We start from the raw sequence: 12,147 nt of genomic DNA on the forward strand, positions 1-12,147 counted from the left end.
TAGATGACCCATAACCATGACAAACGAAGATCCAAGGATAGAGATACCCTATAATGCTTGCGACCAACTATGATACTAACAATATGCGGCCTAGCAAATGGACTTTGATGAAGTGTGGGTTTGTGGATGGCCCATAACCATGAAAAATGAAGATCCGAGGATAGAGATACCCTGTAATGCTTGTGACCAACTGTGATACGAATAGTGTGTGGCCTAGCAAATGGACTTCAATGACAAGGATTTTGTGCAGCTAACCCATAACCGTGATTCTGACTGTTGATGAAGTAGCAGGTGCCTACATAGCCTAGGGTGGGAGGGCACATCTCCAAAGAACCCGAGCCGGATGTTTCTATGCTGAAACTGATGAATGTGAAGAGGGTGCCTACTAAAGCAGGGTGGAAGGGCACATTTCCAAAGGGAAATGCTCTGAATGCTGGAAATTATGGAAACTCATATTCACACTGCAACTCTCCTGCCATCACAAAAGTTTTGAAAAAAAGAGTTGATTTTAAATGAGCGATATCTCCCTCATCTGAACTTCGATTTGACCAATTTTTTTTTGAAATCGGGTGATTTTTTTAGGAGATCAGATCTACAATAATTTTTCTAAAATTCTGCACAAAAATGACAAAAATTATAGGATAGCCACCGTCCAAGAATTGTTGTCGAAAAAAATTCTACAACATAGCTATTTAAATCAGCGATATCTCCCTCATCCGAACTCCGATTCGGTCGATTTGTTTTTTTTTAATTTGGGTATTTTTTCACAAGGAATCCAGATATGTTATTTATTTTTGTAAATTTTGGACCAAAAGTTTTGGATCCGATCTGCAAACTCTCCGCACAAGAAAATTCCTAAAGTTTTTTTAATATTGATGCAAAAAATTGAAACTGAAATATGCATCAAACCCTCATTCCCATGGAATCGTAACCTGAATCTGATACCACTGATCCGGATCTTGGGGGGAGGCCCCCAAGATCTGAAAAATTGAAATGCTAGAAGAAAAGAGGAGAACACACAATAACAAAACCACAAAGAAACTTTTTTATTAAAATAGATAATAACTGTAAAGGCTACATTGTGGTGGACAATCTGTCCTTTTACAAAATGTGACTTGTTACTTATAGCCTTTTTTGGTCACAATACCACAGGTAAATTCCATGGGTGGGTAAATACCATGGGTGGATGTCACTTACAATACCATGGGTAAATTCCATGAGTGGATAAATACCATGGGAGGATGAATACCAAGGGTCGATGCCACTTACAATACCATGGGAAAATACCATGGGTGAATGAATACCATGGGTGGATTCCACTTACAATATCATGGGTAAATTCCATGGGTGGATGCCATTTACAATACCATGGGTAAATTCCATGGGTGAATGAATACTATGGGTGGATGAATACCATGGGTGAATGAATACTATGGGTGGATGAATACCATGGGTGGATGCCATTTTCCATTCAAATCAGTGTGAGAGATATAGAGAATAATTAGAGAGCTCCAAAAATGAACTGGCCAAAAGCCATGAACTGATCCTTAGAATCCTTTTTACTAATGAGGCCCCTATTTTCTTCATTTTCCATTATTTTCCTTCAATTTACTCCTCACATGCAACCTATGACCTTTCACCTTCCTTTTCTCCTATTTTCCTTTATTTTCATAAATAAATGTGCCAAAAATACCTTTTTTCCTTTTTAATGCCTTTGCCAATTTCCTTAGCCATAATAACCGAAATTAACACCCACACTAGGATGTTTTGCCCAACATTCATCTTAGAATACGTGTCCTTTAACTGTGGACTTATTTTGCCTTTATTAACTCTTATTACATGAACTTTTAACTAGGGCTTGTTACAAACGCCTCCCCCTTGGGGAACACCATCCTCGGTGTTAAACCACACCCAAGACTTCAGCAAAACTGTTGAAAAGAAAACATACTTCCCATGGATTTTTATAACTTAGCTTGTTGCAGTATTTATAAGGAATGACCTGCTCAAAAGCAAAACATTATGACAACATGATAAGATAACAACCATACCGCTTATTGGAGCTTTATAACATATCCCATTACGACATTTACAATAACCACATATACACATATGCACATTTGCTAAACTAGAAAATAAAAGGATATGGTTCCTGCATCGACAACAAGGGAATCCATGGTCTTACACCTCCACCCTCAAAAGTAATTCCAGTATTCACTTCCTTCCCAGGAAGTCCAAAATCCATTGCCAAAGTTAAATTTGCATCCAATGTCCAGCGCTACAATCTTGCATCACTTGCCCTCTAAGCGAACAATTACCGACTCATTGTTCCAGGGCACACTCCCAATGTGCATCTAATTCTATTTGGCACTGCTAATGACCAAACAAATCCATCCCCGACCTTCCCTTCTTTGTTACACATTCCCTTGGGCAATCTGTTCACCCTTTCCATGCAGTCACTCACCTTCCAAGTTCCTCGACATCCCCTATCACGGGCTATCCATCCCTTGGTAAGGCTTACTTGCATCAAAAGGTCAAATAACCAAGGCATATACCTACCTCAAAACCATCATACCCATCATAGGATGCTCATGGAAATCAATGGACATTATTGGGCACCAGTGTCTCATAATGACCCTACTCTTGAAGTGATTTACCAGCATACTGCTACCTATTCGAATTCCTTTTGTTGTTGTTGCTAATCCTTGTAGTCAATTTCAATCATCCAATCAAGTATTTCCCATGCTTTCTTGTACCAAGCACATAACTACCATTAGATTTAAAATAAATTGAAATAAATTCACATCATACCTCATTGGTAGCTCGTCAATAAGGTACACTTGCAATCATGTTCGCTTCCTATCACAACAAGTCAAACTAGCATCTTTGACCAAATCATCATGTATAAACACATCACATCAGGTTAGCCCAAAACATAACCATCATAGATCAAAATAATAAATCACATGTGACCATCATAAACCAGAATCATAGATCACATGTAATCATCGTAGACATAAATCACATGCATAATAAAACTTGGAATAAAACATTGATACTTATCCTTTAATCAATCCTTAGCTTCTACCTTTTTCTTTATTTTATACGCACACCAGATCGGTTTCCACACCCAAAAAGCACCCAGTTCCTTCTCTTCAACCATGTATACATACACATAGTGTAAATCACACACATATAACCACACACAACATACAACACCATGCAATACATGCACCTACACCTGACATACAACACATACACCTACACCCAGTGTACAACACAACACAAATACATACACAAAGTACAACAAAATAAATGCATATGTCATGATACCTCGACTACACAATGCACATACATATTACCGCATGCCTGTAACACAACATGTGTGGCATGAGAACAATACCACATGTACACCAGTACCATATGTACAACATGTACACAGTGCCACATTTACACAACACCACCTACGCAATGTGTGCACAACGTCACATGTACATACACCTGCACAACATGTACACAATGCCATATGTACACCGCACCACCTATATAATGTGTACACAATACCACATGTACACAGGACCACATGCACGACATGTACACGACACGACATGTACACAGTGCCACATGCACAACATGAAAACAACACCACCTACACAAAACACCACGTGTACAACATGTACACAACATCACATGCACACAACACCACATGTACAGTCATGCACACAACACCATATGTACGTAGTACCATATGTACAACATGCACACAACACCATATGTACATAGCACTACATATACAACATGCACATAGAATCATATGTACACAACACCGCATCCAACATGCGCACAACACCATCTATACCCAACACTGCATATGTAATATACACACAACACCATAGACACAATCACTGAATATACAATATGTACAACATATACACAACAATAGCACTGCACATCCAAACCACATTGTCTCTACCAAGCAACCTTGCTTCTAGTGTCTCTCTGCCATCCATGCTTATCCCAACATGCCAAGGATCTTGCTACTTCCATTTAACTGATGTGTTGAGATTGCAACAAGATGATGGAGCTTAGTGAAAAGAGTCGCCTTCACTAAGTGGGCCCGCAGGCAAATTATGGCGCAAGTTCTATTTTTGACCACAGCAGGAGTGACCACAGCAGGGATGATCACAGCAGGAGTGACCACAGCAGGAGTGATCACAGTAGGAGTGACCACAGTAGGAGTGATCACAGCAGGAGTGATCAAAGTCTATTTTTAGACTGGCTGTCTAAAATAGAAAAGTCAAATATTATTGTCTCATAATAATATTTGGACTATAAACTTGATCTTATTCTCTTGGAGCACTTCAGGATGAGCTACGGATGTGGTACATGCAGATCCCAGAAGGAAATACGTGGTTACCTATGGGATGACTAATATTTGCATGCAGGACTTCAGTTAGAACTCAAGTGAGTTGAGTTTAGTGGACTGGAGGTGCAATTGATGGAGTTGTGTTCAGTTTAGCTTTGTTATACTAGTTGTATTTAGTCTAACTGGCAAATAGACTAGAGATGAGTTGGGTGAATTAGTTATTAATTAGTTCACAAGTTATTAACTCATAATGCAACTATAGAATACATCAGTTAACTCAGTTGCGTGTCAGTGCATGTTCAGTTCAATAGGGACAGGTGTTAGAGAATCAGATTGCTATCAGTTGTGACTATAGTTGTGCATGAGGATTTGCACAATCAAAGGGATTGAGTATGCCAATGAATTGGCCAATACCAAGTATTGTAGCTTGTGCTCACGTCCAACACAGTGTGAGTGATTCTTTGCAGGTGAAATACGAGTTTGGTAAACCATTCTCATAAGTTCTTGAGCAGGTATTGAGTTGGAGAGGCAGGCAAGTAGTGGAATAGATTTGGAGATCAGATCTGAGCTGCATTGTGTGTAACAGGTGGAGCTGGTACTGGATTGCTTGTGATAAGCATTGTGCTTTGTAATGTTACATGGTCTCAATCATTAATATACAGATAGTTGGGGTTTTTAGCGAGATGCTTTCCCCGGGTTACATACTGTGTTAATGTGTGAATGCTCTTGATGTTTTATTGTTATTGATGTTGCTATATTGATGATCAACGTAGAGTAGCTTATGTATTGTGTATGTATTCCGCAATAGTACATGATCAGGATAATCTCTGTTGAATATGTGTTAAATTATTCAAAATTTCTACATGATGTATACCTCAGAGTTACCTATAATAACATAAATGTAGGCATAATATAAGCATACAATATCAATTCATATCCACATGATACTGACCTCATAAGTTTGTCGAGGCTACTCTTCCCACTTGATTCTCCATAAGACTAGGAACCTCTTTCATGCCCTTCACTTGCATAAGAATTCATTCCTCCACAGAATGATCCCTGACAACCCTGTTAGACAGTGACACATACATACATATATATACATATAAATATTAGCATTAAACAATCATGATCCTGTCAGACAACGACATACATAAAACATATATAGATATAAACATTAGCATAAAAATAATCATGATCCATGATGACCCTGTCATACATGACATACATACATACATACATACATACATGTATACATATATAGACATAAGCACAATCATGATCACAACATAGTCACCAGATACCATAAGGTCAAGGTTAAGAGAACTCCCTTTATCTGTTCACAACATGCACAACATTCAGAACAATAGTTCCCAAGATAGCCAAGTCATATGTTACCTTAAGCCCATTTACTTTACCTTTCTTGTTATCTTTCTCATGACTGACCTGCCATCATCCATTTACGCCAATGGACCCAACCAATCCAACTGGAAGTCATACTCGTGCCTTCAACTGCCCTTATACATGCACTGAGATTCATCTGGGCCTTACATCCCCTGTTGAGTTTCATTCAACTCTTCTCGAGCTCCATTAACTTTCCTCTTTTCCCAAGCAGTTCCCAAGACTCTCAAAACATAAAAGGCAAGCCCAAGAAACAAATAATAAGAATACCATGAAAAACCAATAACAACATGACACCATAACAAAGCGGTATGGCCATACACCAAACATAAACAAAGCCGTAATCAAGCACAACAAATCACAAATACTGAAATAACAACACTAGCAACAGACACCATGACTCCATCCCCATGGTTCCCAGTGCCTCCAATGAAAATCTCAACCTGAGCCTTCTTCAGAATCCCATGGCAGTTTCCTTGCCATGCAATCCCCTGCATCATATTTCCATAAACACATAACTGTCAGTGCATAAGTAAACATAACAACATACTAGTTACTTGTCATACTAATTCCAAGCATGTTACCCTACAATTGCTCACACATGTCAACCACATGTTCCAAATACCAATACAATCATACCTATCAATTTGAAATCAACCTTTACTAAGACTAACAATCATGTCATAATCCATAGTCATTAGACATAATGCTACAACTGTCACCTACTTACACTCAAGTATATTTCAATTGTCTCAACACATATGTGTTAGTACAACCATCTTAAAGCAATATCATTCCTTCATGCAATCTTATAGACTCATACTCATATCATGCAATAAATCAAACATTCAACAAACTTGCAAACATACCATGTTAAATAAATCAACTAGACGACATAATCAAACAGTCAAGCACCAAATATACGACATAAGAAAACTCATACCTTAATGTATCTTAAGAGAGGCTATCTTGTGTGCACAATCAAGCTAGATTAGCATGATATAACTTCACAATGTATCAACTCAACCATAAATAAGGTCATGATATCCATGACAATAACTAGTTGACATGTTCACATTATAAACTCATAAACAATTATCATTCATACATAACAATGATATTTGTACAACCAATCTAGATTAGTACAACACAATGTCACAAATAAATCGACTCATACCTGAATGTCATAACCCTAACCATCTACATAGGCCAATCCAATTTAGGATGATACATATAACATCAAGATATTAATGCTATAACCCTAATCATCAAGTTAACTAACATATAAGAATAATAAGTTAACATATAACATGCTCATCAACAACATATAACATAATCATCAAGTTAACTAGAAGTTAACATATAAGATATTCATCAACGACATATAACATAATCATCAATTTATCTAACATAAAACAAAAATAGCAATGCATACAACCACAAGATACTATTATTCATGACTATATGACACATGTGCATATGACTACACTAATCAACTAACATCTATCGTGTATGTAACCATAATATCAATATAATGAAAGCCATACACATAACCATAATGCATATAACAATCCTTAACCTACATACCTGCATGCCCAACATACAAACCTATATGATGACATGTTCTTGCCTCGAGTTGAATGCTACAACTTCACTTTGATGGTCTGCATCTCTTGCTTTACCTAATTCAACACATTAGCATCATAACATACCAATAGCATCATGATGACCTAAAATGCATACAATGACCTCATGGAAAACAACCTTAATCATGACAATGCATGCATAACAACATATAGACACTAACATGCATAAAAAATGCATATACAACCGACATGCATTCAAGACAACCACATCCCGACAACAACATCATCAACTTCTACATGGCGACATCACTACAACCATGACCAACACCATGCAAATGCAACAAGCACATGGACTACAAGCATAAGGAACACATATGAAACCGACATGAATGCATGACCAACACACCTCCAATCTAGTATGAGGGCTGAACAATGCTCTGATACCACTCTGTAACAACATCCTCCCAAATCTATCCAAGTAACTATCCAACCGGGATAAACATGTGACGAGGAGTTACTATGATATGATTCGACCTCCTAGGTGACCTTAACGAAGTGGAATCAACAGAAACACACCATACCAGACCTTTTTCACTTGCAACAAGACTCCCATAATGCATCCTAGTCATTCCCCTGACCAATTCCTGGGTCCCACTAAGTTTTATACCATTAAACCCTTGGACGCTCCCTTGATATGGACAAGGGTGCATCTGAAAACCTCCAGACGCACACATAACATGGGTATGCATGCGTCTGGGGATTTTCCTATTCTGATATGTGCCTATGACTCTGGGATTTGTGCCACTACAAGTTAACATATAACATATTCATCAATGACATATTAGATAATAATCAAGTTATCTAACATAAAACAACAATAGCAATGCATACAACCACAAGTTACTATCATTCATGACTATCTGACACAAGTGCATATGACTACACTAATCAAATAGCATATATCATGTATGTAACAATAACATCAATAGAATGAAAGGCATACACATAACCATAATGCATATAACATTCCTTAACCTACATACTTGCATGCCCAACATAAAAACCTGTATGATGACATTCTCTTGCCTCGAGGTCCAATTCTACAACTTCACTTTGATGGTTTGCATCTCTTGCTTTACCTAACTTAACACATTAGCATCATAACATACCAATAGCATCATGATGACCTAAAATGCATACAATGACCTCATGGAAAACAAACTTAACCATGAAATGCATGCATAAAAAGATATAGACATTGACATGCATATACAACCAACATGCATTCAAGACAACCACATCTCGACAACAACATCAATAACTTCTACATTGTGACATCACTACAACCATGATCAACACCATGCAAATGCAACAAGCACATGGACTACAAGCATAAGGAACACATATGCAAACGACATGAATGCATGACCAACACACTGCCAATCCAGTCTGAGGAGTGAACCATGCTCTGATACCACTCTATAACACCATCCTCCCACATCTATCCAAGTAACTGTCTAACCAGGGTAAACATGTGACAAGAAGTTACTATGATATGATTCAAACTCCTAGGTGGCCTTAAGGTAGTGGAATCGATAGAAACACACCATATCAGACCTTCTGTACTTGCTACAAGACTCCTAGAATGCATCCCAGTCATTCCCCTGACCAGTTCCTGGGTCCCACTGAATTTTAGACCATTAAACCCTTGGACGCTCCCTTGATGTGGACAAGGGTGCGTCTAAAAACCTATAGATGCACGCACAACATGGGTATGCATTTGTCTGGCGATTTTCCTACTCATAATCCATAATTTACATAATGAAAAGACATACAAATAAAAAACTGACTCCAGGACTATGCCTGATCATCCCCAACCGGGACTGACATTTTATCAAACACTTGTCATCAATGCAATCTACAGGACATGTATACAAGACAGATCATAAATGAATGATAACTCATATGAGACTTGACAAGAAGGATCACCACCCTCTTCCCTTAAATGTTTTGACATCAATTAGGCCTTCCATCCATTATCCTTTTAGTTACAAGTAAATACATGAAATAACCATGACTATAACCAGTCACATAACCATGCTTATAACCAGCATTAAACCATGTAAATAAAAATGAGATAACAATTATTAAGGCCACATAATAACAAGTACAAAAGAAAGAGAACTTAGCTTTTATTAAACATAGGCAAGAGCCGACCAGGTTTGGGACTTCCACATACCACCTGACTGTAGACATGGTTGAACCAAATCTTTATTTCATCCAGTCACCCTCGTTCCATATTCCAAGCATGAATATGGGATCTCATTATAAACCAATCCAAAAACAACGAAGGGAATCCATAGGTTAAACCACCTCCACCCTCACCAAACCGCGATCTCACCAAAACCAACATCGAGATCACAAAACCAAACTGATCTTGGAATGTCTTCGGACTTCATCACTACCCTTGAAGAATTTTCCATCTCCTTATCTCTCAGGATTTACCACAATCCATACTAAATCACCAATCCCTAAACCAAGACACCAGTCTCTCAAGCTTTACCATAATCCATACTGGATCACTAGGCCCTAAACCGAGACACCACCCTCAAGCTTTACCGTGTATCTCGCAAAAAACTGGTCAAGGGATTCCTAGGCCTTTGGGAATTTTCCTAAGACCACCTCTGCTCCGGATTTTGAAACCATCTGGCAATTCCAAAGCTCAAAATCGAGAAAAAAAATCCCATCACACAATGTATATCTGGAAAAAGGAAAGGCAAGGTCAAAAACCACTATCATAACCCGGAAAAACCATGCCACCAAAAACAAGAGAACCATATATCAACATGCAAAGCCACGCATGTAAAAACCAGTTAGGAAATCACATTTAATGTATTACCTGCAAGTATTCCCACTGAAGCTGCTTGATCCTACTCTTCTTGGCTTGATATTTTCTTTCCTTCCTTTTCCCTTCCTTGCTCCAAAGCTAGAGAGTATGAGAGAGAGAGAGAATAATGAGAGAGCTCCAAAATTGAACTGACCAAAAGCCATGAAATGATCCTCAGAAGCATTTTTATTAATGAGACTATTATCACCCCAAGAAACTCTCCTAGGTTGTAGCTCAGAGACGCTCAGGACATCACAAACTCAACTTAATGTTGGAAATGGATGAATGGATGAATGGAAGGAATGATGCATATTCAAGCCAGATAACCACTCCTACTTTGCTTGACTCCAGACATGCGTGAACACCCCCAGACTACAAGGCTTTAGACCACCAATTACCCACAGTTTAAGGATTGGTGAATATGGAGAATACTGACCACACCAACAGATGCACAGGACCTTGTGATGTCCGACTGTAACCAGTAAAAAGGCCTGCAAATCTAATTCCCTAGTGCACAAACAGGATGACAGCTCTCTGTCACTAAGTAAGAAGAAACCTGATCAATACATTCACTGATACATACAAGATTATAACACGGAGGTAGGATGACAGCTCCTCTAATGCTACACATCAAGAAATAAATAAAAATGCATGTCAAGCACAGCCTAGAACAGAATAGAAATGTAAAGTGAGCAATTAACAACAAAAGAAGCTTGCATTAGCTGAAAATGAAGACGAGACGCTGCAAGTATCAAAGCAGTTACAATCTCCAGAAGTTGAACCTTACATCAAAACAATAACCATCAACCCTGATTACATCTGTTTTTTGGGTATATATAGAGTTTGATTACAAAAATGTTCTGCTATTCTAGACATGGAGGGTCATAATGGACCACCAACCGCTTTAACTGCCTGGCAGAACTTCTGAGTGCAATTGCTTGCTGTAGTGAACAAAATTGATATTCCTGGATGCTCTGTTGTACTTCTCAAGCAGGTGAATTGTCATGTGGATGAAGTTCCATAACTATTGAATGTGTTTACCTGCTCGGCTTTGTACCTTTCCTTCTCGGCCATGCTATTTGTTGAAGACGGTGGTTGAGGAGTAACTGCATAGAGTACTGGATGTTGGCCACCTTTGTCCTTCGGATGCATGGGACAGTCTATAGACGTGGATAGTATGGGCGAATGGAGGGGGGAAGATCGGCTGTTGGATCACGTAGATCGATGGCAGGAATCGATCGACGGAGGGTATCGGGAGATACGGAGGTGGAGAAACGCGGGTCGTTGAATCTCTGGCGGGCAGATCCAACGGTCATCGGGCGTCGAATGTGCGCAGAGGTTAACGGGCGGGGAGGATGGTTTTGGCGGTGAGAGGTATTTATTGCACCACTATCAGGGGTCAGACGGTAATCATACACGGCCGAGCGATTCCACTAGAATTGTGACGCGTGGCGGTGGGGAACGAGCAAAAACTGCTTTTGATCGTGAGTTATCGCGCGGGCGGTTTGCGGTCGCGGGAAGAGTGGACGTCGTCCAATCGCCGCGGGGATGATCGGACAACAGGAACTTAATCGCATAGGTTTTTGTTTGATGTGACAGGGAAATGACGAATTATGGGTTTTGTCGAAGGCACGCGGTTACGTGATTAAGGTTATATGATGGTTTAAACTCCGCGCCCGGGCTTAAGGGCAAAGGCTAATAATATATGGTTTTTTAACAGTCAAGCTCGAGAAATGGAGATGAGAGGAGGGTGTTCGGAGTGAAAGGGGAGACAAAATGACCAGTTATAGGCCTCCTTTGAGCAGGAAACGAGGACTGAGCTTCCTTCTGAGATTTCGAGTATCAACAACATGTGGCAGAGCTAACACTGGCTCCTTCTGGGGATGAGATCCTCCCTGTGAGGTCTCAAG

Source organism: Pinus tabuliformis, chromosome J (genome assembly GCF_031772625.1).
Source record: "Pinus tabuliformis cultivar Carrire ecotype Pingquan chromosome J, CPIR1, whole genome shotgun sequence".
Classification (NCBI taxonomy): Eukaryota; Viridiplantae; Streptophyta; class Pinopsida; order Pinales; family Pinaceae; genus Pinus; species Pinus tabuliformis.